This window comes from Phasianus colchicus, chromosome 1 (genome assembly GCF_987193195.1).
Source record: "Phasianus colchicus chromosome 1, bPhaCol1.hap1.1, whole genome shotgun sequence".
Lineage (NCBI taxonomy): Eukaryota > Metazoa > Chordata > Aves > Galliformes > Phasianidae > Phasianus > Phasianus colchicus.
Window position 1 is genome coordinate 142,325,658 of NC_143436.1, and position 11,403 is coordinate 142,337,060.

The following is an 11,403-nucleotide window of genomic DNA, read 5'->3' on the forward strand; positions in this document are numbered from 1 at the left end:
GGCAATGCTCAAACCTACATTTTAGGTGTCTGACTTCTGTGGCAGAATACAAATATGGTGCCTGAATTCCCCATCTAGTGCCTGGGGAGAAATGAGTGAGTGATAATCTGCCCAACTAAATTCTGCTGTTATAAGCAGGCTCTGAAGTCAGGGGAGTTAAATCAAAAATTAAATGGAAAATTCTTGGCCTGTGGGTTACTTGAAAGAAAAGAAAAAAGAATAAAAGTGTGTGTTTCTTTAAATTTTCTGCTGACAGACAGGAGAGATAATTAGCCTACAGCTGCAGACTGGGGAGAACTGCTCTTTTCTTTTTTTTTTTTTTTTTTTTTTTTTTTTTTTTTTTTTTTTCTGCCTTGAAGCAGCAGGTGAAAGCCTGGAGAGAGAAGAAGCTGGGTGCCATTGACTTAATTTAGTTGCTTAAATTGAAAGCAGCATATAGCAACAGAGAAATAAGGAAGTGGCAAATCTTCAAGACTAGGATTTCTAAAGATTGGCAGTTAATAAACAGAAATGAGAATGAGTAGGGAGAAGTAAGGATTAAAAATATGTGCTTCCATAGCATCTTAGGTGCCTTAGGGGTGGCTCAGCTAGATGTAAGCCCTCTCTCAGAAGTATTGCAGTCTGATGAGAAATGTGATATAGCAGTGGAGAAATGGAATAGAATATGGAGGAGAGTTTCCTAAAACATCATGCACTTATGTTCAAAGCTCTGTGTCATGCACTGTTTGCCGCTCTTATTGTATTGTGAGAATCATTACGTTAGAACTTTATAAATGTGAAGATTATCCGATGCTTGTTTAGGGGAGAAAAACATTTGTCTGTCTCAATATGTGAAGGTTTAGAAACAGGAGAAGGTAATAATATCAAGTTAACAGAATCATTTTTCCACTTTTCCATTTTTCTTATGATACATGTTCCACTGGGCACTTGTTTGAAGAGGCTTTTTTATCTGTATGAGTTGATAACATTTATACAGGTGAAGTTCTTTTTTTTTTTTTTTTCAGGAAGGATATTCAAAGTAGCTTGATCACTGCATATTGACATTTTAATAACATCAGTAGGAGCACTTGTAGGGTGAGTTTAGATAAGTGTAGCAAACTACTGTACAAAATTAAAATGTATTAGAATGAATAAGTAAAAGTTGTCTGTCCAACACTTTCATTTGAAGATGAGAAAAAGCAGTGTCAAAAGACTACCGCATTGCTTCGTGGATCTGGAGATAAAGGAGATAAGGTTTCCATTAACTATACAAACTGCTGACAATCATAATTTTCTTCTTCCTCCCATGTACTGATCACACACAGGATCAGCTCTAGTGAAAAAAAACTTTGATTTCATACAGTCAACCATGAGTACAACCATGATGTCTGACTCCACAGGAGCAACACTCACCTGGCTATGTTTTTCAGATCATCTACCACGTGGTGTGAATACCTAGAGCTCAATTTGAACAACCTTTACCCAAGGCTAATACTCACATGCTCTGACAGTTCTAGTTATAAGAGGGCTCACTAGGCAGGGTGCTGGTCCAGGTGAAAGAAAGCTACAGTGGCTTGTGCTGGCTCCCTCTGCTCACATACTGCACCTGAGCAAATAACATGGCAGGTGCCTAGGAACTGTTAAAGAGGCAATACTGTCCAGGAACTAGGTCAGGTCAGGATACAAGCAGTTATTTCTCAAGTTTTATGTGAATATATTTCATTTTAATTCTCTTGTTATATTAGGAAATTATTTTGTTTCTGAGATATAGAGAGGCATGTATGTCTTCCAGCATAGCCTTGAGTTATTACAGAATGTTGTGGGTTTTCTTTAATGCTTTCAGTAGCAGCCAGTGAATGCTAGTATACCATCACATCAGCAAATTTATATGCTTTCAATTAAATTTCTATTTGTTCTAGAATGGTTCTTCATATTAATACATAAGAGCAGAGACAAATAGAATTGCAAGCAGAAGGAAGAGGAACCCTGGTAGAAAAGTCCTGCAAATTTTGGATAACTTCTTAGAGATTTGTGTGAAAATCTGTGAAGAATTCTTTTTGACACTGGACTGAAAAAAAAAAAAAAAAAAAGGAAAAAAAAGGACTGCTTAAAAGCCTTGAAAGAAGAGTTAACAACTTGGTAGTAGGCATCATTTTGCCTTTGTTAACAAGTAAATGGTTAGTGTACCTAGGCTTTTCAAAGACTGTATTAAGTGGCAAGCACTAGTTTTCTGCTTGCTTATTTATCTTTATAAATTATTAGTGATGTATTTGATGCAAAATCATTTGAAGGACTGCATATTTATCCAGTGAGTATACATCTCAAGGCCTGTGTTACATTTCTGGCATTAGAGTGAAACTCAGTGATGCCCACACACCTGCATGAAGTGGGTGGTTTTGCTCCTTGGATCATGTGGATTATCTCCACTGTAAGGTATGCATTAATAGAAAAGCAGAGCAGGCACTTTCCATATTCCTTTTTAGAATGAAGAAATAAAAGGGAGCTTGCATACTTGGCTACCTTAGAGCAAACACTGAGAAAAGAATGTTCATGAGGAAAATGCCAGGAGTATCATGATGGATGAAGAAGAATAATATCTCTGAGCCAAGGCCAATGGGATAAAGTTCAACAAGACCAAGTGCCGGGTCCTGCACTTTGGCCACAACAATCTCAGGCAATGCTACAGGTTTGGGACAGAGTGTTGCGAAGACTGTGTAGAGGAAATGGATGTGGGGGTGTTGGTTGGTTCTTGGATGAACATGAGCCAGCAGTGTGCTCAGGTGGCCAAGAAGATCAATGACATCCAGGATTGTATTGGAAATAGTATTGTCAGCAGGAGCAGAAAAGCGCTCATCCCTTTGCACTCAGCACTGGTGAGGCCACACGTTGAGTACGGTGTTCAGTTTTTGCCCTCTCACTGCAAGAAAGACATTGAGGTCCTGGAGTGTGTCCAGAGAAGGACAATGAAGATGGTGAGGGGTCTAGAGCACAAGTCTTACAGGGACTGTCTGAGGGAAACTGGGATTGTTTAGTCTGCAGAAAAGGAGACTCAGGGGAGGCTGTATCACTTTCTACAACTTCCTGAAGGGAAGTTGTGGTGAGCATGGAGTCAACCTCTTCTCCCATGTAACTAGCAATAGGACAAGAGGGAATGGCCTCAAGTTGTGCCAGGGGAGATTCAGGTTGGACATTAAGAAATACTACTTCTCTGAGAGAGTGGTCAGGTGCTGCAATTGTCTTCCAGGTAGGTACTGAAGTCACCACCCCTGGAGATGTTCAAGAAGTGTTTAGTTTTTGTTTAGTTTTTGTTTAGTTTTTGTACTGTTTAGTTTTTGTACTGAGGGACATGGTTTAGTGAGAAATATTGGTGGTACATGGTTGGTTAGTCTGGATGATCTTGGAGGTCTTGGTGATTCTATGATTTTATAATGAAAAACCATTTTAAATGTACATGTATCTTGAAAATACCATCCCAAAAGGCTCTTGAACAGCAGAAGATATTCATGTACAAATTGCTCCTTTGCTGGCCACTTCAAAAACAACAACAGCAAAGCAAACAAAGAAACAAAACAAGAAAACCAACCTCTTTCACAGTGAAATTATGTGTAAAATATATATTTTGATTAATTTTAGCCCTGAAAAAAATTATTTTTAGGCTATAAGAAATGTCTTGATAATCACCTCAATTTTAAACTTAATACTTGCATCAGGAGAGGAAACAGAATTCAGAAAAACTGTCAGTCCTGGCATCTATTTCATCAGTTATCATAGTGCAGTGCTCTAGCAGATAACAGTTTAATCAGGAATTTGAAGATCTGGGAATGCAGAGGTACTCTGCACTTCAGGTGGAATTCCAGAAGAAAAGCAGGCAGAAAAGCTGTCATGCAGGATAGTGTGGATTTGGTAAGTGAAGGCACCATTATTAAGATCAAATGCAGAGGGAAAAACAGGTAAGCAAGGAACAAGATTCTGTAGAAATCCACTTCTTGTCCACTTATCAACTTATTCCTTTGCACAGGCAGTTTGAAATTGTCAGGACTGTTTGCAGGATGTGGCATGGAGATACTAGAAACTGTTTTTTGCTAATCAGAAATATCTGAGTCCTTGGGCCACTAACAGGGGTACTGGGAAGGCAGAAGGTAATCTTAGTCTATTGGCTGTATTTGATAACATATCTATTTTGTAATGCCATATGAATAAGATATAGAACAGATTAATGTTTTGTTTCTTTTTTGTTGCTTAATTACATCTTTTGCATTATATTTTCTAAAGATATTTTATTTTTCTGGCACTGAAAATGTCACAGTAGTTTCTATTAGTGTTGTCTTGTACAAGGAAACATATGCATGCTACCACAAGGATGACTGTGTGATCTAAAAGTCCTTCAGTGCTTTGTCACTGTAGGCTTACATTACTTTCGTCTTACATGACTGCTGTTTTTTGTTAAATTTGTGCAATATCTGCTATTTTTCTGAAGGCAATATGCAACTATTGTGGACAGGCAGTTAACCACTAACTTCCCTTTCTTTTTATTTTTTAGGTGTGCTTACACTGTAAAATATTGTGCAACTTCAAAAAGATTTAAATGAAAGATCAGATTGAAAATAAGTAATTACATGTATGTCTCACACTTTAAACTTGTATCTTTCATGCACAGCCAAAAATTAGATGATTACATATTATTTTTCCCTCCTTAGAGTTGTATTTGAGCACTTATTTAAAAAATAAAAAATAAAAATTCAAGTCCAAACTAATCAAGGCCACACCTTTTTACATGTATCCACTCCCTGAGGCAGAACAACTATGCAAATTGTTATTCTGCTGTTTATTTAAAAAATAAAAATAAAAATAAAAAATCCTACCATTTCACAGAATCACAGAACTGGAAGGATTGGAAGAGGTCTCTGGAGATCATTGAGTCCAACTCCCTACGGAAAGCAGGTTCCCTAGAACAGATCACACAGGAAGGCATTCAGGTGGATTTTTAATATCTCCAGAGAAGGAGTCTGCTAATGGCGTTCTAGTGGAACTTCCTGTGCTCCAGCTTGTGTCCACTGCCCCTTGTCTGGTCGCTGGACACCACCAGAAAGAACCTGACCCCACCCACTTGATTCCCATCCATTAGATATTTATAAGCGTTGGTAAGATCCCCTCTCAGCCTTCTCTTCTCCAGACTGAACAGTCCCAGATCTCTCACCCTTTCATCTTAAGAGAAATGCTCCAGGCCCCTATTCATCTTTGTGGCCCTTCACTGGACTGTTTCCAGTAGTTCCCTGTCTTTCTTGAACTGAGAAGCCCAGAACTGAACACAGTGCTCCAGATGTGGCTTTAGCAGGGCAGAGTTGAAGGGGAGGATCACGCTCTCAGCCTACCGTCTGTGATCTTTTTAATGGACCCCAAAATACAATTGGCCTTCTTGGCCACCATGGCACACCACTGGCTGACAGCCAACCTGTTGTCCATTAGGGCACCCAGTTCCTAATCCACAGAGCACAGTTTCTTTCAGTTTGTTTTTCCACGTTGGTCAGGATGAATACAATCTTTTCTCACATATTCGGCTGTTCAGTCTCATTTAATTTAGCTCACTGAGTGTCAGTTTATGCATAGGCCAACTGTGCAAAGCAAAGTGCTAAATGAAAGAAGCCATTGTAGCCTAGGGCTATCAGTTTTATTGCTAGGACAGCTTATTTGACTGACAACATTATCAACCAATGTTTCCAACTCAGATGATAAAAATGGGAAGATTTGAACAGGATCATCATTCTTATATGATTAAAATGAAAGTATTTGTTGAGTTGCCAGAGTTTAGTAATCTGACAGTGGCCACTGCAGCTTTTAGCATGGAGTAAATCCATGTCAGATTCAATTCAGCTAATCACAGGTCAGTTTAAACACAACAACTGTAATCTTTATCTCTTTTTGTCATCGAGCTCATTTAGGCACATGGGTTCATTGACGCCAGGATCTTGTGCAACAGTTTATAAAGGCAGAAGAGATTCCTGGATTACTTCATAACTGTGAAGGCCTTGTTAATCTTCTAAAAGAACAATTTAGAAAAACTCCTCCAAGAGCCTGAAGGTATCCTAACCCCACACAGGGAAGGTGCCAGTCAGTCACTGGAGTGGGTCACAGAGGTTAGCTGAGATAAAGGAATTTTGCAAACCTTGCATAGAAGCTGCATGACTCAATGTACTGAGAGGGGAATGAGCTCAGTCTGCTGAGCAGTTTAATGTCCTGGAGTAATGAAATGTTAAGTCTTCTTCAACAGTGGCTTGTCAAAAAACAATAATAATGAAAATGGGATCCCCTTAGGAGAACTCTGGAAAGTTTTGCTCTGAAAATTTTAAATCTTAAATTGTTCTAGGATAAAGTGATAATTAAATCCAGTGAGCTCCTGTGGCATATTTTGCAATCAAATTAAACACTAACATTAAGAAATATTAATTCAACCATTTTTTATCCATTGCAGACAGCTGAAAGAGTTAACTACTGTTGTTCCTGTGGAGCATTATGATTTGTTGGGGAGGAAAGGACAGCTTGATCCAGGAAGCATGCATTTAATTTTACCTCAAATTATGTTTCATTTATTTATTGTTTTAGTGTCACGTTAGATGAAAACTAGATCTCTCAAATTAGACATTATCATTCATGTGGAGGTGTAGTGAAACTCACTTATGAATGATGTGTACACACGTATGTGGCACAGGATGTGCTTCCAAGTCCACATTCGTGTAATCTTCAAATGCTCATTTTTAATTAAAACTTATTAAATTAATATCTAGGAAAAGAGGAGGACAATTTTTTCATAACTGCTCCTTTTCAGAACAATAGCAATTTATGGAGTATGCAGATTAAAGAGTATGCAGAATATTTAAGAAGCAAGTAAAAACAGGTAGCTTATTATAATTTTTTTCATGTTATGCATTCACACTAGCAGAAGGTCTGTACACTTATTCTGTGACAGGTTGCAACACTTTTTCTAGTTAGAGCTCATTTTTACAAGCTTTGCTCAGGTACAGCAGGATGAAGGACAATTCCAATTCTGCCTATAGAACACTATTATAATTGCACCCTCAAAATACTGCTTTTAATCTAGGCAATAGGATTGATCCCTATAAAGATGAGGAAAGGCATTTTGTTAACACTACAAATAGTAGATAAGTTTAAATAATTAAGTTGTTAAAGGTGTTTTTTTTTTTTTTTTTTTACATCACACACTAAGTTTTAATTTGGTTAACCACAAGCTTGTCACTATCACAACAGATACATGAAAAACAGCCATTTTATAGTTATCAGTCATCAGTAACTGGTTCTTATTATATTTAGTAATATCCAACATAAAGTGACTTGGAATTTCTGGAGCACAACTTTGAAACTTATCTCAGAAATCGTACATAATAGGAGACTGAAATATGGTTGCCATACGGGAGTAATATTTAGACAGCTGTATTGTAATTGCATACTGTTTTTCCTGAAGTAAAATCCATGTTTAAGTGCCTGCAAATATGAATCTATGTTCCAAAGTCAGCTGCCATTCTACCAAAATTTCCTGTCTGTTTTCTATTCTATTTGGCTCTGGTCTTATATCAGAATATCTGTTGTCACTGTAAAATGAAAGGGAGGTCATTCAAAAGTATATGTATTACCTTATTAAATTGCTTTTCTCACACACACACACAAAAAAGAAGTTTCAGAGAAAAAAACCTTCAACATTCCAGAGTTTCCTAGAGGACTTAATAAGTGTACTACCTATATCTTGACTTTTAAGGTGAAAATATCTATATAATCAGACTTGACAAATGAATTCATTGATTTCCTTATATAGGAGACCCTCAATTTTTTACTTTGAAATATGCACTTCTTTAAGCACAGTGCTAACTTGCAGCTGCAGTTCACAGATAAATATGATAATTCACTTGACCTTTACTAAAAGCTTGAAGATGGATATTCAACCACCATTTGGACACACAGTTTGTGTGGTTGGGGCATAAAGACATAAGAAGTCGTGTTATGCAAGTAGATAAATCCCTGCCTGAATTAAATATCTGTAGGTTTTATACATATTAATCTATTTGGCTGGGTCATGAAACCCAGCAATTTGCTTTTCTTCAGCATAGCCCTTTTTTCTGTATTCTCTACCACAGAGATGCCACATCAAACTACGTTTTTTAATCCCGTTAGAGCTGTATCTGTTATGATGTTAATTGGTGGAAAATAGCATTTAATAGTTATCCTATGATACAGTCTTTTCCTTTATCACAAGTTTGTTTTGTATCTCTAAAGCTCAGATTTTCCTCTGGCTTTAATTCGGTGTGTTTGAAAATTCAGAGCCTCAACAAAGGCATGAATGGAACAAATATATCTTCACCCCTTATTCTTAGCTAACACAAAGAAAGCATAGTCTATCTCTCTTCTGTTTCTAGGTAAAGGTTTAGAATGGCTTTTAAAATATCTCAGACTACTTTTCTCACTTTGTTTATCCAATATGACCAATTCATAGCAGGCTTTTTGCTTGTCTTCTTACTTAACTTATCAGTTTGCTTAGTTCTGCAGAATCTTTCTTGTGCATTTTTTTTCCCTTCACACAACCCTCACCACAGGTGAAATTCATTCCTCAGACTAGAGGCAGATCAAGACTAGTGTGTTAACTTATTGCTTAAATTTATAGCACTATTATAAGGAATTAAATTCATTTTAAGTGCCTGGTATGGCCCTCCGAACAGGTGTGAGTTTCACCTATTAAGATAAAGTTCCCTGTAGCTGGAAAACTTGCAGCTTTGGTTGTAGTTTCAAACAATTTATGCTTTCTGTTTCCTTTCCTATAAATGCATGTAACAATGAGTGAATCCCATGGTAATATGATGCTTCAGACAAACAGTAGCTTACAGAGCTTCAGAATGGTGTGGGGGACAAAAATATCCAGTAATTTCAGTATTGGCTGTACGGTGAAATAGTTTAGAACTTTCAGAAACATTGATTTGACTTTTGCATTTTTATATGATATACAGTTGAAGTAATGGTGGAAAGGAGCTAGTCAGAAAGTTTTTATAATAAAGATATGAAAAATAATAAGTTAATTTCACTGCTTGGCTTCCTGTCTTTATATATGAAGAACTCAATACTAGATCTATTTTGAATTACAACTGTAAAATATTGTTCTTTATATATACATATATATATATATACACACACACAAAAGAGGAAGGAGAAAGAAAAAAAGCCCCCATTAGTCTAGCTTTCTTTTTTTCTATTTGTCCTTTTTATTACTTTCAAATAACAATTAAATTCTTAGCTGAAAAAGAAACCCATTCTTAAATCACATTTTGACATTTTCTGCTCTATACTTCAATTTGAAATTTGGTAAGATTTAGTAATGGGCAATATGATATTTTTTATTTAATTCTATATTGCAAGTCATGATTTCTGATCTATTTTAATTACAGTTTTTTGCATAATGACATCATTATCTGTGACAAACCAGGACTTGTATTAGACATTAAGCAGAAGATAGAACTTATAAGCTACCCTCTTTCTCCATAGTGCAAGGCTGATCATATCCATATTGATCTTACTGTTTTTTTATTCTTGGACTAAGACACTATAAGACATTATACTAAGAAGAATAATGGAGAAAAAAAATCTTGGTGCACTTTCTGATCTCACGTTTTGAGCAATCTGTTCAATAACTTCAATCTGAAGCTAGTTCAATGATATCAGAGGAGTTGTGCTGTGGTCCTGAAGTTTAGAGGTGCTGGGTACAAATACAGATGGAGGGTATCTTCTCATCAGGCTCTGTGAGAAAAGGATTCCCTCTAGAAGACATATTTCCTGGCTAAAGCTTTGTGAAACAGGCCCTCGTACCTGGTGTGGCTTATATGCAATCCTCTCCTGTCACTTTTGGGGCACAAATCCATCATGCAGGTGTTCTGTGTTTTGGTGCCTCATTAGGAATTGCGTGTCACTTAGAGGAGTGTTTCCCTGGTCAGACTTGTCCCTGGCTGAGGGTGTGGAGTCCTGCATACCCACAGGAGGCCAGTATCTGAAGGGTAGATTTGGTACCAGCAGCACCTGTTAACAAAGGTAGCTTTTATGAAATGCTTCCTAGCAACACTCTGTCTGTGAAACAAAAGCATCTATTAACTGAGCACAGCTTTACAAAAACAAGAACGAAAAAGCAATGCAGTAGTGAAAGTAAAATTTAGTAATAATCAGCAACTATTGATGATTTAGACAAAAGAAGAAAAAAGAATTTCAACTAAAGAAAAAAAAAAAAATCAGTGTTTTTTCTTCCATGTTTTTCCTTTTGTGAAGAAGTGAAGATCAAAATGCCCCCTTTCCCAGTGTTACCTACCTTCTCTGCTTTGATTTTGCCACTAGTAAGAAACATAGTCATGCAGATTACATTGTTTTGTCACTTCATTTCTTATGTATTTCCAGTATTATATTTGAACTTCTGATTCACCATCTATGAAATCCAATACTTGATACACTAGACACTGTTACTTCATTCACTGCTTTTGTCACGCTTCCTTTCTCTCTTAATATCTTTCTTCACAATTACTCAGTTGTTATCTTCCCTATTATCCTGTTTCGCTTGTGCCTTATCTCTATTTCTCTCATCTTTTCCATCCCTGCAGCTGATCTCCTTCCCCTGTCACCTCTTTGGAGTTTAAAACCAGGCATGTGTCATCAAAAAAAAATCTCATATGCATTGATTTTTTTCTGAGTGCATCTGCTTGTCTCTTTAGTTCTGCTACTTGATCTTTCAGTACCATGAATGATAACAGTTGTAAATGTTCAGTTTTGCTTCAGTATTTCATCCCTTCATGGGCAAAAAAAAAAAAAAAAAAAAAAAAAAAAAAAAGTTTTACTGCATAGCTAAAAATCTGTCACCACCTCAAAAATCCCTGGTGCATTGTACAAATGCTAATGATGATTTACTGTGCCCACATGAAAAGCTAACTTTAAGAAGAGGTTATACACCATGTCTATGTAAGCTGGCAATTTCTTATTCCAAGCCTACTGCTGCTGAAGATAGAGCAATTTGCTCTGATGAGGAGGCGAAATTAGCTCAGACTGCTGCCACTGGAGTAGTAATGATGTCTGAGCTAACTAGGTTAAGTTAGTTCAGATAGCTCTGTGCTTTAGGGAACTCAATTGTGAGCAGCCATATCCTAGGAAGAGAGATAATTAGGAAGCAGTCTAAGATAACTGATGGCAGAACTTCATTTTCTTCAAGGTACTGCTGTATGTGCCAGAAAACAGATTTTTGACTTAGTGCTTTTGAATGCCTAAGATCTGTCCTCTAAAAAACTTCTTAACCGAGCATGGCTGTACAAAGATAGAACAATCAAAATCATACACTCTGTTCAATGTAGTGGAAGTATAGGTGTTCTAAAGGGCATGTTTGAAATTACATTACCT